Raw genomic sequence first — 23,573 nt, 5'->3', positions numbered from 1 at the left:
CTCTAAATCTGGTGGGGTCATTGGCATCCATAACCAGCTGTTGCATATCAGCCTGGATATATAGCACAAAATATAATATTAACACAAATATTCATGACGTGCAAGTACAGATTGTATTATAAGCAATCATGTTTTGGTACGAAACATGGTGAGGTGAATTCCCTGCATAAGAAATTGATCCCTAAACAGTTGGATTTATATAAATCATAACATTTGTACATAATCAATCAAGGACACTTTCAGCTGCTTTCTAGGCTTGTACTTAGGCCGCCACTATGAATTATTAACTGTAGGAGAACGTTCCACTGCTAGGATACATATATTGAATATGTAGTGGCTGCTGGAGAATAGCCGGAGAGTAGAAGCACAAAATATAGAGTGACTGCAAACATTTAAAATACAGCCATGCCTACAACTATGGTGCAAATATCCGTCATCTAGGTGATGTTTTATTTATTTTTTAAGCTATAAATGAAAAAATGGGCCTGGCCAGATTCTATGCAGAATATTGCCTCTTAATTTATATTCACACAAAGATGTGGTTATACACTAAGATTAAAGAATAGAAACATGTTATAAAGGAGATGAAGAAGTACCACCATTCGTTGTGTGGATGATCTGGTGTCCATTTCCAACAACTTCTCTGCTGATTCTTGGGAAGATGATCTGGTGTCCATTTCCAACATCTTCTCTGCTGACTCCGGGAATTGATTGGTCCTGGTCTGAGCTGCCAGTGATGCCTGCAAATGATGCATTGCCAACTGATTGTGCCTTTGCGTGGCTTGTAACTGTTCTACAATAAAAAATTAAAAAAACAAGAGTTAAAAGGCATGTACTCTGTCATCACAAACTAAAACAGTGGATGGGGGAGAATGGGCCAACATCATTACTATTACTCAAAGTTACAAATGTTGAGAACAAAGTGTTATGCACATGAATGAAATCTGAAATGGAAAGTGAAAGGTAGAGCTGCAATTTAGCCCAGTCCACCCTCCCTCCAACATTGTTTTGCTGCTTGAACCTCTGATGTACTGTTACAGGCGCTAGCCTTATCGATTGGTTACTCGATATTGGGTTACAAGATATTGGTCAATGACTAACTTATTAGTTACCTTTTAAGCAATGGTTCTCTACATGTAGAGATCTTATTTCTGCCAGTAATTGTGGTTTATCTTCAGTATGACCAATTTTTGGACAATCCGATGAATAAGAATCATTTTCATACACTAAAGACAATGGGCCTCATTACACGGACGGCGGTAACCATGGCGCTATTAGCGCCATGGTTGCTGCCAGTATTTTAGTGATTCCGCCTTGGTGAATGGGGGAATTACCGCCCCATTCCAAGGTTGGCGGGGTGGTAATTCCCCATTCACCAAGGTCCTTCCTCATTCCCATGTGAGCCCCCATAGGGCTCAATGGGAATGGGAAAGGAGCAAATAACGGTACTGCTATTAGCGGTACCGTTATTTGCCCTGAAGTCCCTCAGCGGGTCCCTTCCTTAACGTGTGGTCTGGCCACACGTTAAGGACGGGACCCGCCGAGGGACCTCGTAGTATGGTGCTAAGGGATTACCGGCACTAGTGCCCTTACCAGTGCTGGTAATCCCTTAGCGCCATCCGTGTAATGAGGCCCAATGACTTATACACCATTTCCTTGGGGATAAAAAAAGAATTAGGAATACAAAATTGTTGCATTAACAACTGGGCTATTAAAAGGTGTATACCCTAGTGTGAAAGGTTTGCATTTCTCCATTTCCAAAGTCCACGGATTCATCAGGATTTTTCAGGTCAGACAAAAATGAAGCCTCAAAAAAGTAAAGCATTGCCAAATAAACAAGTTATGATCTGCTTCGAACAAAATTGTCTTGGCATCATTTATTCATGCTACAAATCAATACCAGTAGTATTTTAAAGTGTTATTGCTTGAAGTAACTTGTAATCTTCAAAGTTGTTAGTATATGTACTAGATGGGGACAAAGAAACCAATAGCCTAACATGGGGATCAATATTAGCACAGGAATGAGTTAAGACCTATGTAAACTCAGTTGACTGACTAATAAGTCACTCAAAGTTCACATTGCTAATGTGTGGGGAGTTTCATAAAAGGCAACTTTTGAATGCATAATGTTTACTTACATGTGGGATTTCATCCACACAAACAATAGGGCCTGCATTTTAGGGTCCATGCTGTACATCCACATCAATCCTGGATCTAGTGTACTGGTGACTGTCCATGGCTTTGTCAAATGCTTCATTGTAGTTGGAGTTTTTAGAGGAGTTAAAACAGATTGTTGTGGGCAGGTAAACAGTCTTTTCTGCATTTTCCCTTGGCATGGTGTTACGCTGCTTATTCTGTCACTAGTGGGGGCTGACTCAGCAACCAAACTCTGTTTTGGGGATGTTCCCAATTCCACTGCTTTTAAAGACTGTACTCTGAATGATTGAGCTGGTTTGTGGGCACGTGTGGGTGTCAACTCACTGTCTAAACAGGCATGACTGTCATTCTGCAACAAGGAAACACTATTGAGAAGACATTGTCCAGGTGAAGCAACAGAGGCGGCCTCTGAGTAAGGAATGAAAGAATGAAGAACACTAGCCATCCCTGCCAAAAGAGTTAGGTTTTCCAGTTTTTGTGACTGTAGCTGTGAACAGCCATTACGAAGTTTGGGAGCAGGCACTTTACTCCCATCAGCTTTTACTTAAGCAATATGACCCGAGCGGCGGGGGTATTACCGACTCAGGTAATGCCCGGGGCCCGTAGTTATAGGCCTGAGCGATGCGGGAGTGGGGCACTAAAAGTATTTTTTTCTGTCCCGAAACGCTGCAGCCTTTCGGGACAGAAAAAAAATTCAATGACCAAGAAAATGGCCGCGGGAAAGGGAAAACAGAGTCCGTTTTCCCTTTCCATGGCGGCCATCAGGAGCGGACGCGCTGGGAACAGAAGTATGAAATGTAACCGCGTCCCCGGTGGGGGACGATGGAAAGCTCCAGCCGTGTGGAGGCGTGGAGCGGGGATGGCCCTGCTCTGAGTCTCCACACTGCTGGAGCCTGCCATCGTCCCTTAGCGGGGACGCAGGAGCAAGAGGGTAAGTGGGGTGGGGTGGGGAGGGCAGGGAGGAGGGAGGGATGGAGGGAGGGAAGGAAAAAAAAAAAGCTTGCCTGAGTCCCCGGCGGGGGCGAAGGCAGCCTCTCAGCCGAGGGGAGGCTCGGAGCAGGGAAGGCCCCGCTCAGAGCCTCCTCATTGGCTGAGGGGCTGCCACGCCTCCCGCTGAGGACAAGGTGGCCGGAATCCTAGCCGAGAATCAAAGGATTTTCGGCCGGGTAAGGCCCCGGCGAGAGCCAATCAGAATGCTTGTTGCATTCTGCTTGACTCTTTCCGGGTACTAATAAATAGTTCACTTCGTTTTCTTTTGTTTTTTTCACTGGATGTTCTCCGTGCAGTTTACGCAACACTCTTTTAAGTTTTCCAGCACTTCCCCGATTGCCAGAATCCACAAGTAGCTCCTTTTCCTCCTCTGCCTTCCCTTTTAAAGCCTGAATCAGTCCCTCTGCATCACCGCAATAGCCTTCAATTATTTCTCCAAATGTTTTCTGTGTCTTGATACACGGTTTCTTGACTGCAGGTATGAAAAAGGCAAGTTAAAACCTCGAGTGAAAACCTCAAAATGTGACTATCAATACAACCAAAGTGACAGAATCATGTTGTGCATCGATACTTTATACTTTAAATTTACTCTAGAGGATGTAGAGATGCTGTGAAAGAGTGGTGGGTATTGTTCAGCACTCATCTCATGTTTGAAAAAAGGGGATGCCTCACTGTAGGGACATTAGATATACCCTCCTCCCAAAAAATCAAATAGAGGGAAACAGAGAGAAAAACATATATACTTTGCTTAGCTGCTGACTGGAAAAGCACTACTGCTTTGAAATCTCATTCTTCACGTATTTCTTTCCACTTTCATCAAGACCCTCTACCAGCCATTTACAAATCACTTCACCAGGATTTGCCAATAGCTCAAATTCCCCATCCTTTCTAATGCAGAGAGAGTTGTCGCAATCAAAGAAAAGCACATTAAAAAATGCCATGATTTGAATTTTTACCTAAAAGAAGAAGAAAATAATATCATTTAGTGTCCTCAAAGTATTTTTGTAAAACCAGTCTGTACCCAAGATCATTAATTTATAGTCCCCTTACTATGGACATGTTCCTGTCTGAAGTGTCCCCATTTGTGATTGAAGCTAGTATCCTATGCTGGTTTATTAATTGTCCTAAATATCCAGCACCTGAATGACTCTCTGTGTCCTCATTGCAACATGACTTGCATTAGAACCACTTTCATTAACTTCACAAATATGTTCTTGCCATTTTCTACGCTATCCTGCATTCAGCCCATCTGTGTTAGTGAGCCGTAGCTTGTATCTGGCCCATCTGTGTTAGTGAGCCAGATCTCGCATTCGGCCCATCTGTGTTAGTGAGCCAGATCGCGCATTTGGCCCATCTGTGTTAGTGAGCCAGATCTCGCATTCGGCCCATCTGTGTTAGTGAGCCAGATCGCGCATTTGGCCCATCTGTGTTAGTGAGCCAAATCTCGTATTCAGCCCATCTGTGTTAGTGAGCCAGATCTCACATTCAGCCCATCTGTGTTAGTGAGCCAGATCTCGCATTTGGCCCATCTGTGTTAGTGAGCCAAATCTCGTATTCAGCCCATCTGTGTTAGTGAGCCAGATCTCGGATTCAGCCCATCTGTGTTAGTGAGCCAGATCTTGCATTTGGCCCATCTGTGTTAGTGAGCCAGATCTCGCATTCGGCCCATCTGTGTTAGTGAGCCAGATCGCGCATTTGGCCCATCTGTGTTAGTGAGCCAAATCTCGTATTCAGCCCATCTGTGTTAGTGAGCCAGATCTCGCATTTGGCCCATCTGTGTTAGTGAGCCAAATCTCGTATTCAGCCCATCTGTGTTAGTGAGCCAGATCTCACATTCAGCCCATCTGTGTTAGTGAGCCAGATCTCGCATTTGGCCCATCTGTGTTAGTGAGCCAAATCTCGTATTCAGCCCATCTGTGTTAGTGAGCCAGATCTCGGATTCAGCCCATCTGTGTTAGTGAGCCAGATCTTGCATTTGGCCCATCTGTGTTAGTGATCCAGATCTCGCATTCGGCCCATCTGTGTTAGTGATTAATGATGTCACAATGGCAGCTGGCAGAGTGGGTAATGCAGCAGTGCTATGCGCATGGAGAGCGCAAAGGTGGGCCTGCAGCTAAGGATTTGTCCTGCCATATGAGGGAGCTGATGGGCTAGCTTGCTTTTATCCAATATACTACAGACTAGCCCTATTAGTATTATTAATATTACTATTAATAAGATATTTATTGCACTTGAACTTAGCTCGGGAAACAATGGAGGAGCTCTTTACAATCAGAGGGGGGAAAGAACATAGTGAAGGAAACAGAGAAACAAGGAGCGGGGAGCAACAATAGGAAGTGGGAGGGGGAGGGCTATTGGTGGCAATGGATCTACCTGCATCCGGGGGTGGAAAGAGTGAGGAGCAGTGAGGGTGGAGAGTGGAGTGTGTGTGGACCCAGGTGTTAGGGAGGACCCTATGATAACAACATTACATCACTCTCCTAATTGTAGGAAGATTGTGATGTCACAATGCCTACTTATGAAACCAAAACACAGGGCCTCATTACACGTTGTGCGTTAAGGGATTAACGTTACCGGTGATGGAATACCGGTATCATTAAATGCCAACCCCAATTACGACCCGGGTTACCGCTATTAGCGGCACCGCTAAGTACGGTGCCACTAATAGCGGCTAGTTCGCGGGCGCCCGACCCTACATCCCGTAAATAGCGGCATGTCGCTAATAGCACACCATCACAAGCCATGTGGGCATGCAAATAGCGGCATGGTAAAGCCCCAAAAACCACTTACCGCCATGGCGCTAATACCGGCATCGCGAACCACCCATTAAGAGAACTGAGCAGTGTTCCCACCTGCCACAGGTGGACACAACCAGCACAGGTGGAGGCAATGGAGACTGTGCCAGCACAAAAGGAGCACACCACACCACTTCCCACACCCCTTCCCACACCAAGATGGTTCCAATACTAGCAGCATTACATGGGCGCGAAGGATATGATTGCAGTGCAGCAGCAACAACAACAGGCAGCAAAGAGGAGGAGGAGGAGGAAGAGGGCAAGACAGTCGCAGCAAGCACCACCAGGGCACCTAGTAATACTACAGAGGCAGCCACCAATCCCCAGGATCCTAGACAGTCCATTTAACCTAACCCCTGAGCAGATACACACCCTGTACCGTCTGGACCGGTATACAAATCACCAGCATCGTGGACATGATACATGACGACATTGTGAGCCTCATAGACATCAGAACTGCCATCCCCCCTCTGCTGAAGGTGGTGACCGTGCTCCACTTCCTGGCCACAGGCACCTACCAGCATACAGTGGGTCAGATGCATGGCATCTCACAACCAGTATTCTCACGCACGCTGAACCAGGTACTCGATGCCCTCCTGAAGCATGCACGTGAACACATATTCCTGCCACGGACTGCCCAGGAGATCGCAAACACCAAAGTTGGCTTCTATTCACTGGCAGGCACCCCAAGTTGCATCGGGGCCATCGACTGTACACATGTGGAATTGGTGGTCCCACATCACAATGAAGTAGCCTACCGAAACAGAAAGCAATTCCACTCTATCAATGTCCAAATGGTATGTGACGCAAACAAGATAATCACACATTGTTGTGCCCGATTTCCCAGATCAACCCATGATTCAATGGTCCTGCGGAACTCAACCATACCACGCTACATGGAGCGACAAGCCGGACAGCGTTCATGGCTACTTGGTGAGTAGCAGAGCAAGCACATGGCAGTGTGATTTGGGAGGGGAGAGATACATATTCCATCTGGGTGTGATTGGGGGGGAGAGATAAATACTCCAACTGGGTGTGATTGGGGGGGAGAGATACATACTCCAACTGGGTGTGATTGGGGGGGAGTGATACATACTACAACTGGTTGTGATTTGGGGGGAGAGATACATACTCCAACTGGGTGTAGACAGCCGTCCGTAGGACAAATGGACATACAGATGTACGCCAATGTCCATCAGGGAAGGCCACAATGTACTTGAGAAGAACCCACATGCAATTTGAAGCTGCACAACATTGAGAACAATCCAGGTTTCAAAATATCACACATCCATCCACATCCACATTGCACATCATGCCACACCACATAATACACAAATCTGCAACATGGCGTCAAGATAGTTATACAGAATTAGCGCAGCACAACATCAATAAAGCAATGTGCTCTTGAATGCATGCAAAGGGATCACCCGTAGCCATAGCATTGAACCACGCACCTATAGCACCACTGAAGTGATGCTTCACAGCATGGAAACATCGATGTCGGAATGGCAGTACACTAGCAGTGTGGTACCAATTTTGCATGGGCCCAGGGACACCTAAAACCTGGCCTCACCCAGGACATGTCAATTACTGTCGGATGCATGAATCGGGCATGTCCACTTGCAGGGCCGAGCTCACCTTTGCACATTGCAGTCACACAGATCGTCTGCATGCATGCTGGTAATCGTGGATTTCAATCACAATGCAAAGTCGATTTGTGTGATATGTACAGGCCGCTCTTGAGGTGAACAGTAACAGGTCCCCATTCTTCCCCCCATACAGGTGATGCCAGCTATCCCCTGAAGAGGTGGCTCCTTACCCCTGTATGGAACCCACAGAACAGGCACGAAGAGGAATACAATCGTGCACATACCCATACCCGCGTCGTGATTGAGCAGACTTTTGGCCTTTTGAAGATACGGTTTAGGTGCATTAGCAGGTCTGGTGACGCTCTCCTGTACGGCCATGAGAAGGTGGCCAAGATCACCATGGCATGTGTCATGCTGCACAATATGTGTATCAGACGGAATGGGCCACTGCCCCCTGACGTTGAAATGCAAGCACCTGATGAGGATGATGATGGTGATAAGGACAGGGGTGACGGGGATGCAGGTCATGCAAGAGGCGATGGCCAGGAGGGACGTGATGTGAGACAGCATCTGATAAACCAAATATTCTGAGTAACATGGTTTCACTCTGTAGGATGGATATGTGTAATAATGCACTGTTGTCTGTGTTGAAGCGCATAATGGACCCTGTCACCAATAAAGTACACATACACAATGAAGAAGTCCAAGCCTATGTTTTGATTAATCACCAGTGTATTAAGGAATATTAAGATGTAAAAGTGCATGTCCCCAACTATCCCACCACCCTTCCCCCCTCACCCCACAACAGTCCCAAAACATCCTTTACCCCTCCCCCCACAACAGTCCCGAAACACCCTTTACCCCCGGCCCCCGACAACAACCCCTTATGTGTCTGGCACAATGTTGTTGTCCTGCTACACACGTGGAAGGTTGACCATTCACCATTGCCACCACCAGCATTAGGAGGCTGGGTAGACGTGCGCCTTGTGGTGCGCGTGGAGCGGCGGAGGGGGCTTGTCTGCCTCGAACTAGCAGATGATGATGTGGCTGTCTGTCCCTGTGGTGGTGGTGGGAACTGGCGGTCCATCGTGTCCGCTATACACGTGAGGACCTGCCAGAGTTGGCCAATCTCTACGCACAGCCTGTTGGTACAGGCTTCAATCGCCTCCCTCGAGTGCCTGGCAGTCTCTGTTATCTCGCCCCCTGAGATGGGCAGCCTCTTCCACATGCTGCCCAACCAGCACAGTAATGTCCTCTTGGCGCTGCCTGATGCTGGCCAGGTCAAGGGCACTGTGGCGTGCTCGTGGTGTGGCTGCTGCGCTTTCCTCTGCAACCAGGACATCTGGTGAAGCCACCAGTGGGCTACTGCACCCTCCCGTGTTGTCCTCGCCAGATTGGCCATGGACACTTGACCCTGGTGTTTGCTGTAGAGTTGCCTCTGGGGCTCCTGGGGGGGTTGGGGTGTGCATTTCCATGGAGAACTCTATCAGGTCCTCCACATCTGAGAGCGGCGATGTGGCTGCCTCACCTGTGGAACTTGTGGCAGCGGAGGGTGGGCCCTCCATGGCTGGAATCTGTGGTGGGGGGTTCACATCTGAAGGTATGGCAGTTGTTGCTGGTGTGGACTGCGATATGGTAGCAGGGGCGCTCTGACGATGTTTGGCCCTCTGCATGGGAACACTTCTCCTTTCGCCCCTTGATGTAGTGGGGGTGTCCCCTGTGTCCTGTGTCCTTGGTTTTTTCTTGGCAGGGGGTGCTTGAGTCGCAGTGCCAGGTTCTTCACTGTCTGTATGTGAGCCTGTGGGGGACAAAGAGGGGGATGGCATTGGTGATGGTTCAATGTACTTCATGCAGAATACGTTAATCATGCTGTTGTGTGCATTGGGACTTCATTGGTAGGGATGCAGGTGATGGGTTTGTTGAGTGGGTCATCCATGCATGGTTCTGTGTGGCACTTGTCTGTGGTGATGCATGCATGTGTGTGTGTTTGGGTTTGACACTGACATGGCCAGGGTTGTATGCATGTATGGATGTTGGCACATCCATGAGCTGAATCTGGGCTCACATTTGGGGGGGACCTCAACATTCACAGTGCATAGTTTCATGTGTACACTCACCTCCATCTGATGTAGTGGCCACACCATGCTCCATGCTCCCGACTCCCTCGATTGATTCAATACCAATTGTGTTGGCGCAGGTCTCCTCCCACTCCTTCAATTCTATTGGCGAATCGGCTCCACCTCCTGTGGCCATGGCCACGTTGCGGTTCGCAGACAGGATGCTGCGGACCCGGAGGCGGAGATCATCACACCGCTTTCTGCACTCCCGGATAGTGCGGGTGGTGGTGCCCACCGCACTCACTTTCAGGGCAACCTCTGCCCAGATAGCCTTCTTCCGGATCAGGGTCTCCCGCCGCATGTCGTTGGAAAATACCACGTCGGCATTCGCTGCAAGGGACTCAGTGAGCATTGTTAGCTCCTCGTTGGTGAACTTCTCCTTGCGCTGGCGGGCGGTTGTTTTTTTTATAGCCTTAGGCATGGCGAGGGAATCCTTGTGGCTTTGGAATGGCACAGTTCTCGAAACAGGTCCAGGGGGCAGAGGATGGCAATGGATTGCCTTTTTGAAGATGGCCGCCGTGCTCTTTCCTGTTCCTGTGCGATGACGCTATTTCCGGTTCCGCTATTTAACGGTGACCGCTAATTGCGGTGACTGCTAATTGCGATGGCCGCTACTAGCGGTGACCGCTGTTTGCATGTTGCGGGAGGTTGGAAGTGCTATCAGCGCTTTCATCGGTTCCGCTAAGGGTCTTTTTGGGGTCTTTAGTGGCATGGTGGTAGGGTCATTACCAGCATGGCGCTATGCTTGTGTCCGCGTACTCGTAATGGTATGCTATTAGCTGCCTCTTGCCAAGGCGGACACGTTAATAGCGCCATGCCGGTAAATGTTGATTTTTACCGCACAACTTGTAATGAAGCCCACAGTGTGAATGGCAACCCTCTCAGGGCAATTCCAGCTACCACTTAAACTCTTAACCAGAGCCCTGGCAAGCTTTTCAGACCCCTTTCTTTTAAATCCATTTTCTATGTCCATTCACAGTCATTAAACATGCATGCTAGTATGTTTATTCAGTGCACTGTTGGGGCATGATTCATGACAATTTTTGCACGGTGCAAGGTGACATTTCACTTGTGCAAAGTGAATGTGCACTGCAAAACACCCTGATTCATGGAACACAGCAAAGTGTCTTTTTGCCTTGTAAAGAGAATCCGGGTGTTTGTTGGTAGTGCAAAGTCACTTTGCACAAGTGAAAACTCACTTTGCACCGTGCAGAAAATTCCATGAATCAGGAGTTTGGTGCAGAAGAGCAGGAATGTATCTTCATGTTACCACCTATTCTAAACCACAAAGCCGCCTTGCAAAATCATTTTTATAAAATTGACAAAAATATTTCTGTGCAGCACATTGCCAGCTGCATACTGGCATGATTTTCCAACTGAAAACGTGTATTTCACATTTCAGCAACTGAACCGCCCCCTTGCAGCCGAGAGCGTGAGATATGAAGCAGATAATGGGGTGTCCATGCATTATAAGGAAATAAATGCCCTATGGCTTACCTTATTAAGATACTCCAAGTCATCTGCACATTACAGACCTTATAACAAGTTCTGCCTTTAGCTTCTCCCCTCTATTTGCTCGCACAACTACTCAGTGGCTTGCACTGTCCTCGTAGTGTACAGCAGGGGATACTCTAGCCCATATATTATCTTCTGAAATCATTTTGATAAATGTCCCATTGAATACCTTAGAGTGCACAATGCCAATTTGGAACTCTCATGAGATGTGCACTGGGATGGATGCACGTGTCTAGCTTTCTCTACATTTGTGGCCGGTTGGTGCTTTATTCGTAGCGTTTGCCCAAGAAAGAGCCAGTTTAAATGGCCTTGCAAGATGGTATCAATTTAATGACCCCCGCCCCCTGAGAGAAGAAAGCCGGAATCTGCCCAACCGACTCTGCAACATGGTGCTTTACTCACTGAGCTGCCTTATTAGCACAGTGAAAGCACCATAGCCCCTTTGGGTAAGATGGAGGGAATGGGTGCATGTAGTGGGTTTTATAGTTAATTGTAAAAAAGGCAGCATGGCGATATTTGCCAGCCCATATTGCGCCCCTCCCGCATTATTTAACAATTAGCACGGTACAAGCCTCGGTAAAGGCAAACTGCCCAGATGCAGCATGTGAAAAAGCACACGACTCAGGGCAAATTAGGAAATAAACGTACATGAGGGGCCTTTAACACAAACATATGCAATTATTACCAATCGCCAAAAACATGGTTGGGGGGGAAAAAAGATGCCCTCATGAGAATAATACATTAATACGCAGGGAAGCCTGTGGCAGACGGACTCCCTCCCAATTCGCAGTGACATAAGCACCTCACAGCCTTAGAAACCAGTCATTTCTCATGCAGCACGTTTGAAAAGTGCAGGACTGGCAACCAAACGCTGCAATCCATGAGAAATCGGAGGGCTTTTAAAGACATGGGGCCTCATTCCGAGATTGGTGGTAGTCATGGCGCTATTTGCGCCATGACTGCCATCAATAACGGGTCTGGCACCGGTCTAGTTCAATAGGGACTTACCGGTGTAGTCCGAACTTTGCGGGGCCGGTAAGTCCCCATTGAAAATCCCATTCCCCATTCCCATTGAGCCCCCATGGCTCAATGGGAATGGGGAGGGCGTAAATAATGGGCTCGCGTATGTCAAGCCCGTTATTTGCGCCCTGGTGCCTTAACGGGTCCCGTCCATAACGCCAGGTCATACCAGGCATTAAAGGAGGGACCCGCTAAGGGACCTTGTAGTAGGGCAGTAAGGGATTACCGGCACCGGTCTCCTTACCGGTGCCCAGTATCCCTTACCGCCCAACTTAGAATGAGGCCCATGGTGTTCACAGGAGTAGGCAATACTTGATCAGAAGCATAACCAGGGGATACCTGAACTCTACAGGCCCTTCAGGAGCATGCATCTCCTGATTTATAGATGGAAGGCTCCCGATAGGAGACAGACAAGTAAATGACAAGGTAAAAGTGGTCAAAAGAGAGATAGTCAGAAACAGAGAGAGAGACAAAGTGCGAAGGCGATGAGAGAAGAAAGGAGAGAAGAAGGGACAGGAAGCAGTAGAGGCATTGAAGGGAAAGATAGGAGAGGCAGTAGTTGGAGTGGGTGCGTGACAAAGTGAAATGAAAGGGCTGGGCAATTGGGTGCAGGATAAGAGTCAGGTTTTCAATGTGCATGGTGTTATGTGCGTTTTGCATTGTGGCATGTGTGCTGTAATGTGTGTGTTGTGTTCTGTATGCTGTGTGATATGCCCAAGCCAAGTGGGTTGTATGGTATATCCAAAGAAAGGGTTCTGCATCCCCCAATGCCAAGGGATGATGAGGAAAGAGGAAGGAAAGCGGAAGGAAAGAGGGGGGGGGGGCAGAGCACATCAATATTACATAGAAATTGATCGAAGCAGAAACTGAGCATCACGTTTCCAGGAGACGGTTCGGTTTTTTAACAGTAAAGACTACGAGCCAACTTATGGGTCTAGGCCTATATCCCACCTTGTAAAGCACACGTTAGGAGTCTCTGACCGTTCGCGAGAGAATACGGCGATGCTAAACACTCTGCATTCTCAGCATTGTGACAGTGTGATCCAACACGCAGCCAAGAATCCCACACAGTATCCATTAAATCCCCACACATTCAACCCCTGACCTATTTAGCTCTGCCTGGGCCAAACGGGTCATGGCCTTAGACCATAAAAGCCAGCGAACATCTCTACAACAGCTGCATTACGCGCAGGCACAGATTACACGGACACAACAAAAGAAATTCATGAATCCTTTGACTGTAGGAAATAAATCAACTCAACAAATTGCACAAAAGCTGCGGTGCCCGCAATGAACAGACATCAAACGAGAGAAACACATCAATCAAGCTCCTGAACAAGTACAGGCCGCATGGATGATGGCGGCCCTCACAAAAAAACACTTCTGCTGGGGGAACGGGGCATGTGCAAAAAGAGGCTCATCCTCACCGAGCTACACCGGTCTATAATGTTGGAATACCTAAGGAAGGGCATTTTGCCATAGGGACTCGTAGTGCAAAATGAACCCCGTTTGTTTCTGGATAACTAGAATTTCGTACTCCAATGGAGCTATGTAGCTCCAAAATGTGGACGGGATTGGAAGATCCTTATTATAGATACGGCCAATGAAATGTCTGAGAAAATCTTGATTGAACTCTCAGCATTAGAGGAAGAAATAAAAAAAGCTATTCCTCTAGATTTGTACCAAAAACAAGCCGAATCTCTCCTTGCAGAGATGTCGGCTTTTAAGGATGCTACTCTAACGGATCGAGTGAGGAGGCTGAATAAGGACATCCAAAACTTTACCCACGAAAAAGCGTTCCGCTATACTGGCGATGACTACAAACTTAATGATCCCTCAAACCTGGGTGCCCCAAATAACAAGAAATGAGTTACTTTCCCTGACACTTCATTTAGTTCAAGCGACGGAAGCAACTATGGGGACACCAGTAATAGCCGTGGTGGCCCTAAACGAGGCCAAGGTAACAGACGCTACAATTACCGGGTAGAAACGCTGGTAATCGGGGTCACTTGGGAATAGAGGCACCATGGCACCACAACCAACATTTTTAGATCAGGACCAAATAGGATGGGAACCCGAGGCTCGGGTAACAAGGAGCATGCACGCCTTGTGGTGAACCTGTCCTCTCACAATCTCACCCAAGATGAGAATAAAGTCCTTGAGAAAGGGATGGGTTTTGTTTCCACCAATTTACATAATGACTTCTTATTCCAACAGGAATTCAACGCCTTCATGAGGAAGGATCACCTATAATAGTTCTTTCAGGATAAAGAGCTGGAAATAGATGAACTGATACGGGGCTACACAACAAGTCGGTCTTCTGTGTAGCAGCTAGCGAAAGAACAGCAGAGGCATTAGTATTCGAGAGAAGAGTACTACATGGCCTAAAGAAATTAGAGTCTCAAAGTACTAATCAGTCTGTCTTCCATAACACAAGTAAGTGTGAGAAAGCAGTAATCAAAGGCCTTCTTGAAAATAAATCTTTTGTCATTCGCAAAGTCGAAAAAGGTGGCACAATTGTCTTACAAAACCATGAGGCCTTTATCCTCGAATGCAATAGACAACTTTTAGACCTCAATTGCTATATACCTCTTGATACAGATCCGACTATATAATTACAACAACGGATCAATGTCAAAGTCAACAAAGCCAAAGAATGCGGCTGGATTTCAAAACCCAAAACCTCAAATTCCACAGTTTTACCCCCTCCCAAAGATTCACAAGAGTATGGAACACCCGCTAGGCAGACCCATCGTGTCCGGGGTGAATTCGGTGTTAGAACCACTGTCTTGATTCACAGACTTTTTCCTTCAACCGTTAGTGCGCAAAATGAAATCTTATGTGCAGGATACAATCCAGATGATTAATGAAGTTGAAGGCTTAACATTCGATTTGAATATCGAATTGCTGGTAGGACTGGATGTTGTTACCTTATATACCAGTATACCGCAAAGAGCATCTCTTGACATGCTTGAAGAGCATCTCCTTCTTGAACACCCAGATTCTTCTACTCCTATGTCTTTTGTACTCTGGTGCGCCGAAATGTTGCTCACAGAGATTTACTTCCATTTTAATGGTGAATACTACAAACAAATACAGGGTATCGCAATGGGCGCTACTTTAGCGCCTAGTGTGGCTAACCTTTACATGGAGCAATTTGAAGTTAACATTATTCTGTCGGTAAACAATCCGTTCAAGTCGAATATCCGTATATGGAAACGGCATATTGATGATATTTTCGTCATATGGTCTGGCAACACACAAGAACTCAACCAACTTTTTGAATGGTTGAACCAACAAGATCGTTTTCTTAAGTTCACCCTTACCCAGAGTAACTGTGAATTGAATTTTTTAGACATCACGATCATGTCTAATATGACCGATAACATGCTCAGTGTGAGCCCTTTCACAAAAGCACCGACAGGAACTCTCTATTACATTATGAGAGTTTTCACCCCCGAGACGTTCGGGACAACCTACCATTGGGTCAGTTTCTGCGCTTGAAGCACAATAGCACAACAACACAGGACTTCAAGAAAGAGGCTGAGGCCTTGAGCACTAGATTGCTTGAGAGGGGTTACCCTAAAAAACATAACTCTCTGCGAAGAAGTGTGCTCGAAACAACAATAGGCAGGCCCTTCTGGAGTATTCTAATTGCCCCAAAAGGGAAGGTGATGATAAACTTGTATTTGTCAATAGCTATAGTTATATTTCTAATAAAATCAAATCTATGATGCTCAAAAATTGGAATATCCTTCAACAAGGTCCCAAGCCGCTTACAAAACAGATCGTTGCGTTCAAAAGGAGCCGCAATCTAAAAGAACTTATCTCACGGAATGACATGAGTTTGAGACCCAGTAGACAGAGTACATTGCCTGAAAGATGGGGTATCCCAAAACTGACTGGCCACTCTGCGTGTGGACAATGCTCGTACTGTAACTCCACTTCTAGAAGCACAGAACTGAATCTGTGTCTCCAAACAATGTGGCGCCAACATCAGTTCAGCAATTGTAATTCCACCATGCTGATTTACACGATCTGGTGTCCTTGCGATCGAATGTATGTCGGTAAAACCGAACGCAGGATCAAAATAAGGATCGGGGAACACAAGAGTTGTATTCGAAATAGGCCTCTGAATGCCCCTCTAGTTGAACATTGGATTGAACTTGTACATCAAGTGGAAGAGCTGCGCTGGAGCATGATCTTGAGAATTAATCCCACTGGCGATAGTAATCGCGCTAAAATCAAGTTACTCCAGAAGGAACAACACCTGATTTTCCTGACCCGTAGTGCTGAGATCGGGCTTAATGATAAAATTGAGTAGGGCGTATAAATGTGTGATGGGAATTACACCTCTGCTTGGCCCGTTTTACGAGGAATGGTGCAGTGTACCTATGCAGAGACTTACAGCATTTCAGTCGTTAGATTTGTAGTGCTATGTTTAGCACGTTCTAGCCCGTGCTTTTGTAGTGCTTTGGTGCAACATAACATGGAACAATCCTATGTCCTGATTCTAGTTCATGTGCAATGATGCCCCTTATTTTCGATTCCACTTTTGCAATATATAGTTTGACCTACTTGGGTATTCAATCATGGTGGGCCTTTTTTTCTTTGGCCTGTCTCGTGAGGGATTTGTGTGGGGCAGCATTTGTGCCGCCTGCTTTCTGGTGGTCGAGTGGTTTCCTCTGCTCGAGGTCTGACTGACCAGCATAACCTATTAGAAATATAATTTATACGTGCAATGGCGGTGGCTGCCAGTATTACATACTTTAATGTAAGCCACATGTGGATTCGTCCCTCTCCCCCTTCGCTCCCCCCTTTTTCTTCCTTTCCGTGTTTGGCGGGTTTCTAATTTGGGGAGAGTCGTTTTCCTTGCGGGTGCTTATCAGAATGAGAGTTTGTAATGCCGCTGGTGGAGTTCGCTGGTTGTGGACTCCCATTACCATAATTCCAAGCGGCATTACACACATTTGCAGCTTATTAGCCTGCCCTCGACATCGGTAGTCGGGCTTGGACACAGCTGCGATACATCACGGTCAGAATCTGTATAAGTACACCTATCGGCCAGCACAATTCAGGATTCCCTGCTTGATTCAGGTTCCTAGTGCTGTTGATGCCGGAGCGCCACCATATAGATGGAGTACTGCGAACCCCCTGTTGAAATTTCATCATAAACATATGAGGTAAGCGCTAATTCCCCCCCACCCCCGTTTTGATCCCCTTTGTTTCGAGACAAAATACTGTGGTGGGGTGTTGTGTTTTCATACACAGTTAGGCTGAGGGCAAACTGATGAGCGTGTGCAGGCGAACACCTAAGCAATGAGGAGTGTCCCTATGGGGCTTTGGGACGTGAGAAATAGTGTTTTATATAACCATGTCCCCTCATTTTAAACAGGCTCCCCTGGCCTAATGAGGTCTTGATCAGCTTCACGACACATCCGCCATTTAATGACGCTTGACTGCTTAACGGTGGCCTGTGGACTGTTTGCAGGGCGCATGAGAAGTACTTCACTGGTATGGAATTGAAGTCTCAGTGTGCATCTTTCAAACATTAAGGCTGTGTGAGGTATTGACACTACACCCTAAATCATCACTGCTTTGCTTTTTGTGTTTTCAGCATTGTGGTGACTTCGGGCGGGTCTGTTCCTGTTCGTGTTCAGCAGTGCCCCATCTATCCACGCACACTTGAAGCGGCTCTACCAATAGCACATTAAATTTGGGAAGTTATAAATATGCGAAGAGAGGTGATGAACTTTTTATCTTAACTGGTACCAGTTTAACCTCATTGTAGATCCCACCCCTTTATGGTATCGTGTGGTGGTGGCGAAGCTCCTGTTAATAACATGGATAATACTTTGTAGTACTCCATAACGAACATCTTGTGAAGATTTTGTGTGGGTGTTTTAGACTGTGTAACCGAGGACATGCTGTGCGGTTTGGAGCCCCGCTATAAGCAATTTAAGAATCTTAGGAGTAACATCACTAACCCACTGTTTACCTTAAATTATGGTAATTTCCTTTTTCCTTTCCCTTCTCTTTTCATAAGAGAATTAATTCAGCTCGCATCTTGGCATGGAATTTGCAATGCATTATGGGGGTTGGAGACACTAGACATGTGCTAATGTGTACTCTGCAGAATTTCTATTTAACAGTCTGGTGGGTTTGAGGTATTAGTGACTTTTACCCACACCCTATTCTTTTATTCTTTTATTGTGTCACAGGTGGACAGTATCTTTCTTTGGCAGGATCATAGACCGAGGTGATGGTGAAGATAGCAATTCGGCTGCACCGATCATCTCTTTCTACTGTTTAACCATGGCAACACACTAATAGTGTCTATTCGTGGTCGGCCCTGGTAGCGACCAGGAGTTTCTGCTATGTTTCTTTTAAAAACGGCCCTTGAGTCTGTTTTTTTAGCCTTCAAAGCTACACAAACAATTATTTCTTGTGAATCGTGTCTGTTTTTTTTAATACGAGCCCCTGATGAATTTCCCTTTACTGTTGTGATGTGGTTGTATGAGGAATGAAACATGTTGGGTTGTTTGGGTATGATGCGGTAAGAGTACTTTGGTGTAATTGAGTTTTGAGCACATTGTGGGTGAATTAGTTGACCCCTTTGAGTGTTTTTTTTTCTGATTAGTGATTTCTTGTGAATAGTGATTTTTTCTCTATTCTGAATATGGGACTTGATTGATTATGGTTCCGATTACTGTCACTGTTTCCTGTGTAGCATTCTTTTGAGTTTGTCCTATGCACTCTCCACATTTGTATTGTATTGTGTTGTCGAATAATAAATTGCTTTGTTGAAGTATCTCCTTTTTAATCTTTGTTTATCAATTTAATAAAATATATATATTCTGATAAAACTCTGTTTTGAATGTACATTTTGCAGTACTAACCTGGTCATCTGCTTTCTCACTACAATGTGGTGAGTTACATGCCATTTCTTCTTTTTTGAAGATTTGATCCAGCTAAAGGTAGATGCCCCACGTGGTCAGTACACTGCCCAACAAACCTCGTGTATAATTTGTGAAGGGTTTCCCTTAGTTTGGAGGCTTCTTTGGTGGGGCAGTATAAATATCCCGTCCTCCTACCTCTCTCAGTGGCATTTGGGATGTGCATCCTTACGCCAAGACGAAGACGAGATGATGCTGCAAAATTTCACAATCGAAAGACCAAATCCAGCCACCAGCAGCTAAATATACCTGCCGGTGCACAGCATGGCGTTCTCCTTCCTCCATGATCGTCTTCTTCAGCTTCATCATCACGTAGGCATTGTACGTGAAAAAACGTCCCTACGTCATGCCGCCTTAAAGGGATTTCACAAAGTATCGGCGAACTTAACACACAATGCTCTCGGGTCTCATATGGACTTTGTGCTATATTAATGAAAGCAACACAAAGGCCTTCCTTTAGCAGAAGCTTCAGCCAGCAGGTGAGTGCATCGATCTGTGAATTGTAAATGCATTTTTGGGGGGGGTTTCATGTGTGTGCATGCATGCAATGTTTTTTAATGCTGGGTCTCCCCCTATTCTTGGACGCTTTTGACAATATTTCAAGCATGCATGACTGTCCTTCTGAATAGCATGAAATAGCAATCTTTGTACAACGTTTTAATATTGGGGAGACAGATTGGTCCAAAAAAAAGCAGAGAGGCGCTTCTGAGATTCTCCTGTTTACTAGACAGGCTCTTTAACCAACTAAGCCACAGAACCTTTTTGTACCCTTGCCACATTGGGGATTTTGAGGGTGCTGGGTGCCTGCTTTTGACTGGGATGGCAAAGGATTCATACCCAGGGGGTGAACGCTATGTTTAGGCCTCATGGCTTCCATTTTCGCACAACATAGCATCAAGCTTTACCCTTGCTTTTTACTTGTGAGATGGCTAGAAATGCACCTTGGGATCCATGAATACACAGGGTGCGCCTTTTGTCATCTGTATTCTGTTCTGTTATCTTACTTATTTGACTAACTTTTAATTGCTTGTATAATCTGGTTAGGGTATTTCTGTCAACCAACACAGCCATAAAAATAGAAATGGATGAACGGTGGCCTCGAGGAAAAGGAAAGAAACGAGGACCTTACAAAAAATGGATTGCACTGGTAAAATGTATTAACATTCAATTCAACTCTACCGATAAGAGGTCTGCTTGATGCTTTTACTCCCCAAAAATACATTCTTCCTAAAAACAAGCAAATATTTATAAAACAAAAAGGAGTGAAAGTGCACCAAAAATAAACTCCTGTATTCAACCTGGTCCCTAACCACCAGATTACCTCTAACCACCTGATTACCTCTAAAGTTGGAAAATTAAGTCTGATTTCATTACGTGTCATTTGTTTTCTCTGTTCTGTGCATTCATATGTTACACTCTCTGGCTCTTAAAGCAAAACCTGTATGACAATTATGCAATTATAACACTTTTTTTGTTTGGCTGCAGACGGAACATATCATTGTAGAAACTGATTATTCAAACACTCTATGTGGAACATCTAAGCAGGCGATGGAAGACCATGCCAAGACTTTTAATAGAGCAGATGACCTTTTCTTCCTAGGTACATTATAACCATTGCAAATTTATGTTATAGTATTTTGTTGCACATAACCACAAAACACTGGTATTGACACATTCAGTTAAAAAATTCACTGCACACAAACAGCTATTGGTAGTCTGTAACGCTTACTCGTTGGCCCACTTACAATAAATGATCTGAAGTGATAAACTAATTTAAACTGATGCTAGCTGAGTCTCATACAAAAATAACACAAGTTTACTATTTCTATTTGTACCTATGCATTTTTTTATTTTTTATTTCTTTATTGGTTTTAACAGTATAACAAACATAGTTGGCATCACTAGTAATATTTACCGCAAATCAACAGAATTAGGCGTCCCCACCCACCCCCAACTCAAGACCACAGTCAACATTATCGTCCGTTCTTATGGGGCCGGATTGATGGCTAGGACAGTCCGAACCGTTCGAGGTATCGTCCGTATTGTTAGGATGAAGCAGTGGCACTGTTAGCGCCACCCAGCGATGCAGTTCCCCGCCGTTTCCCACGTGCCAGTCTAAGCCGTTATCCATTTCGTAAGGTCCCCCCACCATTGTGCCTCGATCGGGGCCCTTGGGCTCTTACATCCCAAGGCTATGCGTCTCTTCGCAGTTATGTATATCAGATCTTTGAGTTTGTTTAGAGGCTTATTTTTGTGGTTACGTTTGCATCTGCCCAAGATGCAGGCTGTGGGATTATTCACTTCTAGCTCAATATCTGCGTTCGCCACCCTCTCCTGTACCTGTGTCCAGAAATTGCGTATCTCTGGGCAGCCCCAAAACATATGCGTCATTCCCGCTCTGGGCTCCTTACATTTGGGGCATACTTTGGCCTCAGCCCCCTTGAATTTAGATATGGCCTCTGGTGTTAGGTAGGCTCTGTTGGTGATGTATAATTGAATGAGCTGCAAACGGGCATTCCTAGAAACTTTCTTGTGGTAGTGGGTTATTTTCTCCCATTCTTCGCCTGCAAAGTCCTGGCCTAGTTCAGTTTCCCACTTTACCTTGCTTTTGAGCTCGCTGTTTGTCGTGCCCTGAAGCAGGGTTTCGTAAAGTCGCGAGGTTTCATGGCCACCTTCGGCTGTGTTTAATAATGTTTCTATGACCTCGTTTTCCGTCTTTGGGGTAGTGTCCTCTGGCGATCTAACCATTATGGCTTGTATCACTGCCCTATGGAGCAAGAATTGACCAGCAGGTAATCCGGTGGTCTCAGTGAGATCGGGGAAGGGTATGATCTCTTGGTCTCGTGTTAGGTCTCCTAGGGTAGCCACTCCGTAGGGTTCCCACTGGGCGCGCGATTCAAGAGAGCCCCATGGCTGGTAGGCCATACTTGCTGCGATGGGGATTTGTGGGGAGTAGGGATCAGCTGACCCCACTGTTCTGCATGCTCTGTTCCAGAGCTTTATTCCAAGTTTGATTAGGTATAGGAAGGGCTGTGGGAGTCTGTTCCGGACCCAGAGTAGATCCCTTAGGAGGAGATTGGGCAATGCAGGTTGGAGGAGCCTGGTGTCCGTGGAGATCTCGTCGGCCATCCATCGCATCACATGCCTTAGTTGGCTTGCAAGGTAGTACAGTTCGAAGTTGGGGACTTTGATTCCACCTCTCTCGTAGGGTCTTTGGAGTGTGTCCAGCGCCACCCTATGTCTTCCTCCCTGCCAGAGGAACCGTCTACATAGTTTATTAATGTTTCTGAAAAAGGAGGGGGGAATGTTGTAGGGTCATTTGTAAAATTGTATAGCAAGCGGGGGAGTGCGACCATTTTGAGGAGACTTGCCCTTCCGGCCATCGAGAGCGGGAGCTTGCCCCAGAATTCCATAGATTTTTCAAGAGAGTCTTTAGCTCGCACCGTGTTGAGTATATGTTCCATGTATGGGTCCCGGTGTATCGTGATTCCCAGGTACCTAAAGGAGGTCACTTGCCATTTTAGGTCAAGGGGGGGAAGGGATCTTTGGTCTTCCTTATACAGTGCAGCTAGAGGGTAGAGGCAGTACTTATCCTTGTTAATTTGGATTCCCGTGTATTTGCTAAATCCGCCCAGAGTCTCTAGAATGTAGGGCAGGAGGTGTTCGGGGTTGTGTAGGTACAATAGTGTATCGTCCGCGTACATAGAGATGAGGTGGGTCACACCGTCTATTACGATGCCCCCATCTCCGTATTCTTGTCTGAGGTATGCGGCTGCGGGTTCGGTGGCAATGATGTATAACACCTAGTGGTGGGGTTGGTATAGACTAGCTGGGTCCATTTCAGGAAGGCGGGTCCGATTCCCATTCTAGTCATAGTGGCATATAGCCATTCCCAACGCACTGAATCGAAGGCCTTGGTGGCGTCAAGTGACGCAACCGCGTATCTCTGGGGCCTCTGTTCCGTGCTGTACATGATGTGATGCAACCTACGCAGGTTCTCTGTTATGGAGCGTCCGGGCACATAACCCGTTTGGTCCTGATGGATCAGGTGGGGGATCACCCTTCGCAGTCTATTCGCTAGCAGGGAGGTTAAGATTTTGCAATCAACGTTTAACATGGAAAGGGGCCTGTAGGAACCGCAGTGCGATCCATCTTTACCGGGTTTCAGGAGGGGGATAATTACAGCTTCCCTCATGGAGTCAGGGAGGGCACCACGCTCGTAAGCTTTGTTAAACACCTGCACAACAGCGGGGCCAGGGTCTCTTCATACAATTTATAAAATTCCCCGGGGAGGCCATCAGTGCCAGGGGATTTTCCGGCCGGGAGCGATCTAATGATTACCTTGACCTCATCTGGGGTGATGGGCTCGTCTAGGATGTCTGTCATTTGAGGATCGAGCCTGGGAATCAATGTCGGAGTCGGCCATGGGCGGGG

General features: G+C 46.3%; 1 long non-coding RNA gene across 1 annotated transcript in view; it reads right to left on the bottom strand.

The window, feature by feature from the left end:
• Nucleotides 1–414: 414 nt before the first annotated feature.
• Nucleotides 415–23,573, bottom strand: part of LOC138498657 (uncharacterized) — a 238,294-nt gene continuing 215,135 nt past the window's right edge. Inside the window, exon 3 of the long non-coding RNA XR_011278813.1 lies at nt 415–793. This is a non-coding gene — a long non-coding RNA (uncharacterized lncRNA). The remainder of the gene's footprint in view (nt 794–23,573) is intronic.

This window comes from Ambystoma mexicanum, chromosome 5q (genome assembly GCF_040938575.1).
Source record: "Ambystoma mexicanum isolate Mex_15411 chromosome 5q, UKY_AmexF1_1, whole genome shotgun sequence".
Lineage (NCBI taxonomy): Eukaryota > Metazoa > Chordata > Amphibia > Caudata > Ambystomatidae > Ambystoma > Ambystoma mexicanum.
Note: the sequence above shows the minus strand (reverse complement) of the source record. Positions and strands in the feature narration are given on the sequence as shown.